Consider the following 7,602-nt stretch of genomic DNA (forward strand, 5'->3'; position numbering starts at 1 on the left):
AGGGCGTGATGCCAACCCTGGGGAGAGGCAGCAGAAGTCCTTCAGAGTGAAATCCTGGCCCCTGAACTGGGTGGCGAGAGAGGATCCTCTGCAAATCTCTTCCCCCATGCCCCTTGCCAAGGGTAGGGATGAGCTGAGATTGATGTTTTCAAGCCAGTGTGTGAAGTCAATCTCAGGAGCAAACCATGGGGGCAATACCTCACCTGCTGCCTTAGCCAGAGCTGTCTGCCTTAGACCTGTGTCATAAAAAGCTCAAAAATTCAGATTTACTTTTTAACTAGAGGCTTGTCCAAAGATCACCATTTTCTCTGGTGGCATCCATGGAGGTATGCAGGACTCCTGTTACAGTTTAACAGGAGGTGCCTGGGGCCAGTGCAGCCCTTCAGACGTGCCTGCTGGTTAAAGTGGTGTCACTGTGCCATGCTCTCCCTGCTCCTCCATGGAGTGGGCATGGCCCCCTTGGTTCTGTGCAGGGAACAGAGGTGATACCCAAGCAGAGCATTGTTAGCTGGTGGAAAGCTTCTCCCAGGCAACCAGCATCAGAACAAGAGGACACAGTCTCAAGCTGTGCCAGGGGAGCTTTAGGCTGGATATTAGGAAGAAGATCTTCATAGAAAGAGAGATTGGCCATTGGAATGTGCTGCCCAGGGAGGTGCTGGAGTCACCATCACTGGAGGTGATGATGGGGTGCTTGGTGCCATGGTTTAGTTGATTAGATGGTGTTGGGTGATAGGTTGGACTTAATGATCTCAAAGGTCTCTTCCAACCTGGTTAATTCTATTCTATTCTAACTGAAGCTGAGTGCTGGGATGGAAGTGCTCTCTGCAGGGCAGCAATTCCAGATGAACAATCAATTACTGAGGTGCTTTAGCTCTAGGTATGCTTATTTTTAGTTTGTTAGCTTTTTTTCACCAAGGGATCTTCAGGTTGACCTCTGAGCAGGACTGGAGGCACCTCACACACTGCAGGTTGCTGGTGGGGGAGAGAGGGGTGAGAGAATCTCCACTGGTCCAAACTTTTGTGTTGTGAAAGAGCAACCACACTCATGTATGGAAACATAGAATTGTTTTGGTTTTCTTGGAAAAGAACTTAAAGATCTTTGAGTCCAACCATCAACCCAGCACCACCATGGCCATTAAACCATGGCCCAAAGTGCCATGGCCACACCTCCCTTGAACACCTCCAGGCATGGTGGCTTCACCATCTCCCTGGGCAACCTATTCCTATGCCTGAAAGCTCTTCCAGCAAGGAAATTGTTCCTAACATCCAACCTAAACCTTCCCTGCCACAATTTCAGGTATTGCTTCCACTTACAACCCTCTCTTGGGATTCATGGGAGGAAGAAAAGATTAAGGCTGCTTCACGTGTCCAGGAGGTCCTGTAGCTGCCACACATCTCTGACCAACAGCACCAAAATCCCTTCTGGCAGGGATTTGTTTTAGCAAAGGAAGGTCAGCCCTCGAGCCCAGCGCTGCAGGGGCTCGCCTGGCAGCACACCGGCCTGGACCCAGGTGCATGAGATTCTGGACACAGCAGCCCGACTCCCTGTTGCCAACACCACCTCTAAAAGGCTGTTCTGGAAGCAAGGAGTGAGCTGGGAATGTTATTCTCCAAACCATGGCTCAACCCCCCACATCACTGATTGAGCATGGGTCTTATCCACAAGCCATGGCTCCAGGCATTTTGAGTTTGGGTATTTTTCCTTTGTCTCTCTTTTTTCTTTTTCTCCTTATTCTTCCTTTTCCTTTTCCTTTTCCTTTTCCTTTTCCTTTTCCTTTTCCTTTTCCTTTTCCTTTTCCTTTTCCTTTTCCTTTTCCTTTTCCTTTTCCTTTTCCTTTTCCTTTTCCTTTTCCTTTTCCTTCTTTTTCTTTTTTCCTTTTCTTTTTCTTTTTCCTTTTTATTTTTCTCTCTTTCTTTCTCTTTCTCTTTTTCTTTCCCTTTTCCTTTTCCTTTTTCTCTTTTCCTTTTCATTTTCCTTTTCATTTTCCTTTTTCTTTTTTTCTTTTTCCTTTTTCCTTTTTTCTTTTTCTTTTTCTTTTTCTTTTTTCTTTTTCTTTTTCTTTTTCTTTTCTTTTTCTTTTTTCTTTTTCTTTTTCTTTTTCTTTTTCTTTTTCTTTTTCTTTTTCTTTTTCTTTTTCTTTTTATCGTTTTCTTTTTCTTTTTTCTTTGTCTTTCTTTTTCCTTTTTTCTTTTTCTTTTTCTTTTTCTTTTTCTTTTTCTTTTTCTTTTTCTTTTTCTTTTTCTTTTTCTTTTTCTTTTTCTTTCCTTTTCTTTTTCTTTTTCTTTTTCTTTTTTTTTGTTCTCTTTTTCTTTCTCTTTCTCTTTCCCTTCCCCTTTTCCTTTTCCTTTTCCTTTTCCTTTTTTCCTTTTCCTTTTCCTTTTCCTTTTTATTTTCCTTTTCCTTTATTTTTCACCATCTATTTTGGACAAGCAGGAAGGAAGGGGGCCCAACTAATCTGACCATGTTCATTTATAAGTGATTCAGGAGAGGGAAAAAAAGTAAAGTAAAAGAGAGAAAGGGATGGAGAGGACTTGCTAAAGAAAGAAAAGTGCTGCATTGTTGCTGTCACTGTTTTCTTAGCTCCCATGTAACCTCTGCCCTTTCTCCTTCCCTCCTTTCCTGGGTAATTGATATGCAGATATGAAGACAATGAAAAACCAGAGCACCCCAATGCTTTCTGTGTCAGTTCTCCACTCCATCCTGCATGCTATGAATTATTAGAAGGATTAACCTGCTGTCTGCTTCCTGAATGCCACCTCTGCCAACTTCAGCAGCTAGTCAGAAGAAAGCCTCCAAAATGCTCCCAGCAGGCAAGGAGAGCAGCTGCAGCACTGAGAGATGGCCAGGACTGCAAGGCAGCCAGCCATGGCTGGCAGTGGGATGAGGCTGGGCACAGCCCTCCCAGGCCCCCACTGGCTCTCCTTTCAGCCCTGGCATCCAGCTCAAAAGCTGGGAGCAGGATGCTGAAGTGCAGCCCCACATCCAATGGCAGCTGCAGTGGTGGGATAAGAGTGAAGCTGAGGTTAGGCAAGGATGCCTGCTTTTGCCTCTCCATGGCACTCTGAGCTGCACCAGGAGCTGGTCCAGATCCTGTCTTATGCTGGAAAGCCACCAAGAGCAGCAGGGTCACCACATCTTTCCTCTCTGAGAACCACCTCTCCTGCAGTGGCCTACCACAGCCAGGTCCTGCAGGGTGAATGATCCTCAGCATTGCTCCACCTTACCCCTGATGTAAGGTGAGACAAAAGCCCAATGCTGGAGTTCAGGGCGACCAAGAGAGATGTCCTCTGCCATCTGCAGTTAATACATGTGTGGAGACAGAGACCACTCTGCCATGCTCCACTCTGTGCCTTCTCCTGTGGCAAAGGAGCATTTGCTCCTGTCTCAACTGGTGCATCTGCCAGCAGGAGCTGTCTACAGAAGCTCAAGTTTATGAGAGTATAGATGCTTGTGGGGCTATGCCATCCCTTTGGTTCAGTCCCTCAGCATCACCCTTCCATAATGCTCTTCACCCCTGGGCTGCTGAGCAGGCTGAGTGCCCTGGGGACTCTCACAGCATCCAGCTCTTCCACAGAAACATAGAATTGTTAAGGTTGGAAAAAGCCTCCAAGATCATTGAGTCCAACCATCAACCCAACACCGCCATGGCCATCAAACCAGGTCCCAAAGTGCCACGGCCACAGGTTTCTTGAACACCTCCAGGGATGGTGACTCCACCACCTCCTTGGGCAGCCTGTGCCAATCCCTGACCACTCTTGCAGCAAAGAAATATTTCCTAATATCCAACCTAACCCCCAGGCCCTGGTACCAGCTCAGTCCATTTCCTCTTGTTCTAGCACCTGATACTAGGGAGAAGAAAGACTTGGCACCAGCATGAGCTCTGTGCTAGCCCAGGAGCACTCAGGTGCTGCAGGTTACAGGACGTGAGTGTCGCTGAGTGCTGGCATACTTTACAGTGGGAAATACACCTTCAACTGGGAAGTTCATGGAATCACAGCATGGCAGGCTGGAAGGGACCTCAAGGATCATCTGCATCTGGTCCAACCATTCTAGCTGATGGTGCAGTTGACATGAGCTGGCCCACCACTCTCACAAGCTGAGCCTTAAAACTGTCCAACGGAGAGGACTCTACCACTTCCCTTGTGAGATGATTCCAGTGTCTCTTCTCATGGGGAAACATTTTCTTCTGGGGTCCAATGGGAATCTGCCCAGGAGGAACTTGTCCCCATCACCTCTTGTCTCCTCCATGGCACTCCTGGTAAAAAGGCAGTCTCCACCCTCCTACAGCCACCCTTTATGTGCTGGTCCATGGCAATAAGGTCATCCCTAAACCTTCTCTTCTCCAGGCTGAACCAACCCAGCTCTCAGCCTTTCCTCTTCCTTGGTACTTCTGAAACACATCCAGCAAATTCTCTGGAGTATATCATCTGGTCACATTAATTAGCTCCTCAGAAGTGGAAGACCACTTAGCTCCACACAAATGTGGAGTGTGCTGTGTCTGTTGTGACAACAGAACGTAGCAGAGCTACCGATTCACGCAGCTCAGGCACGTGAGGCTTCATTCAGGCCAGTCACCCTTTGGCTGCTTTCAAGCTTGGATCACTAGGGAGCTTTTAAACATCATCTGTTGTAGGTAGTTAAAGATGACAGCCCTGGTTGTTGAGTGTGTCCATGGAGTTGGACATGTGCAGAGAGGGAAAGCAGCCAGGGAGCCAGCCTGAGTAACCCTGTTCCCAGCTGCCTTACATTAAAGATGCCAGGGGCCTCATGGCTTTTGCTCTGATTGAAAATTGAGCAATTAAGCTAAATTAACCTGTATTAAGCTCTTGCTTACAGCTAGTTTTGGTGCCTCTGAACCACGCTGCAGGCAGCAATGAAGACAAGAAGTACCAGCATGGCCAGAATGAAGCTTGATCTCTCCAAGAGTCCTCTGGGGGATCTCCATCCTCCTCAAGGCAGCTCAGATTTCCAGGCCCTGCTGTGTGTGCTTTGAATTCCACAGTATCCAGCAAGAACAAGGGGGTCTGGAGACATTTTGCAGTACATACCAGCAAAATGACAGATTGTTCCAGAGGACACACTGGCCACATGCCTTTAGGTTTAGGAGGCAGCTCCTAGGACCTCTCAGAGGAGAAAAGGGAGTTGAGCCAGCTTCACTCTGCACAGCCACTTCTTATCCAGCAGGCTAGAGCCAGGCTGATATGGTGAGCCTTAAATCACAGAATCATGGAATTATTTCAGCTGGAAAAAAACCTCTAAGATCATCAAGTCCAACCTTCAGCCCAACACCATCATGGCCACTGAACCATGGCACAAACTGTCATGTCCACACATCTCTTGAACACCTCCAGGGATGGGGACTCCACCACCTCCCTGGGCAGCCTGTGCCAATCCCTGACCACTCCAGCAGCAAACAAATTTTCCCTAATCTCCCTTGGCACAATTTCAGGCCATTTCCTCTCATTCCATCACCTGATACTAGGGAGCAGAGCCCAACCCCCACCTCACTCCACCCTCCTTTCAGGGAGTTGTAGAGAGCAATGAGTTCTCCCCTCAGCCTCCTCTTCTCCAGACTGAACAGCCCCAGCTCTCTCAGCCTCTCCTCATAAGACTCATTCTCTAGACCCTTCACCAGCTTCCATCACACAAACAACCACTCCTTTGGGCAGCTCTGAGCCCCATGCATGGCAGGGGCACCAGAGTCTAAAGAAATACCCTTGGACATGTGCAGGGTGCCTGCTGCTTTGATCTACTGATCACAAGGAGTTACCTGTTCATGTCCTGGATCTCTAATGCACTCCAGTCCCAGTCCTGGGCACCTAAGGCTGTCTGTTCCCTCACAGGGAGCACAGACAGGTCATTCAGGACAGTGAGGACAAGAAGATGGCAAGATGCCTCCAAAGCAGATGACAGGACACTCAGATCTGCAACACTTCTGTCTATTTGTGGCCCCAGTCCCAGTGGAAATTGCATTCCTACTGCCTGAAGCACCACTAAGCCTTTCAAGCCTAGTCCTTTAGCTTGACTTTTATGATGCCAAGGGGATTAGGCTCACTGCCCACCAGAACACAGGCAATGAATGAGTGCTCCTTGTGGCCCAAGACTTTGTCCATAGTAGAAAATACCTCCTTAGACAGGACCCAGAGGGCTGCTTATCACAGAATCAACCAGGTTGGAAGAGATCTCCAAGATCAAGTCCAGATGATCACCCAAGCCTAACTAATCAGCCAGACCATGGCACCAAGTGTCTTATCCAGTCTCTTCTTAAACACCTCCAGGGATCCCCACTGTTGAAAAGATGCTGACATACCAAAGAGATTCATAGACTCACCTGGTTGGAAAAGACCTTAAGACCATCAAGTCCAGCCATGACCTACCATCTCCCTGACACAACTGTCAGGCCAATTCCCTAAGCTCCTCATCCAGGCATCCCTGGAGTCACCTCCAGGGATGGTGACTCCACCACTTCCCTGGGCAGCCTGTTCCAGTGCCTGATGATCATTTTGGTGAAGAAAGTTTTTCCTAATATCCAGTGTAAAGCTCCACTGGTGTATCTTCAGTCCCTTTCCTCTCATCCTATCACTTCACTACAACCTCCTTTTGAGGCAGTTATAGAAAGCAATGAGGTCTCCCCTCAGCCTCCTGTTGTCCAGACTAAACAACCCCAGTCCCCTCAGCCACTTCTCCTAGGGTTTGTGTTCAAGACCCCCCACCAGCCTTGCTGCCCTTTTCTGGACATGCTCCAGCACCTCAAAGTCCTTCTTAAAGGCCAAGGGAAGGTGGAATCAAAGGGAGAACCAAGCTTGATCTGGTTGAACCACACCTGTGTATGAGTCCCAGTATGGCTGCTTGAGGCAGTACAGTGCATGGCTGAGCACAAAGCATCACAACTGAATGCCAGGGAAAAGGGAATGAAAGAAGGAAGGAAAGAAGAGGTTTAGGGTAATTCCAGCTCCATTAAAACCCATGAGAATGGACAATGCAGGAACATCACAGCACTTAGAGAGTGAGGGAGATGAGAGGCTCCTGTCTCCATGTCCGATCTCTGTGTCTCTACAGACCATAAAGCAGCACCTGCTGACCTGCAGAGCCAGGAGTTTGAAGGGGAGAAAACACACACATGTAGTGGGATGTGAATGAGGAGTCTGGTATCAACAGCCAGGAGCAAAACCTTTTTAAAGACACAGAACAGACACAGAACTCTGAGGACTACCTCTAACTATGGTCAAATCGTTTCATAGTTTTCCATTCTGGGCTTTGGACCATTCTTGGCTCTTCACCAGGTCTTGGCCCTTCTCAGAGATGGGATATTGAATGACTGAATAATGACCCAGCTAATGTTCTTCCCTGAGAGCATGAGGAGAGATAAGCAAGGCTTAAGAGGCAAATTCAGAATGATTCAGGAGTTACTAAGGCTGGGAAGATTTTTTTATAGCTTTGCAATTCTGGCACTGGGAAAAAAAAGGATGTCTAAATACATTCCTGAGAGATGAGATCCCCAAACATCTGGAGAGATATGTGCTGATAAATTTAGACCTTTCCAACAGCTGGAGTGCCTGTGAGAGTTGGACAGAGTCCTGCATGTAAGCTGCCAGAAGTTC

Source organism: Dryobates pubescens, chromosome 15, assembly GCF_014839835.1.
Source record: "Dryobates pubescens isolate bDryPub1 chromosome 15, bDryPub1.pri, whole genome shotgun sequence".
Classification (NCBI taxonomy): Eukaryota; Metazoa; Chordata; class Aves; order Piciformes; family Picidae; genus Dryobates; species Dryobates pubescens.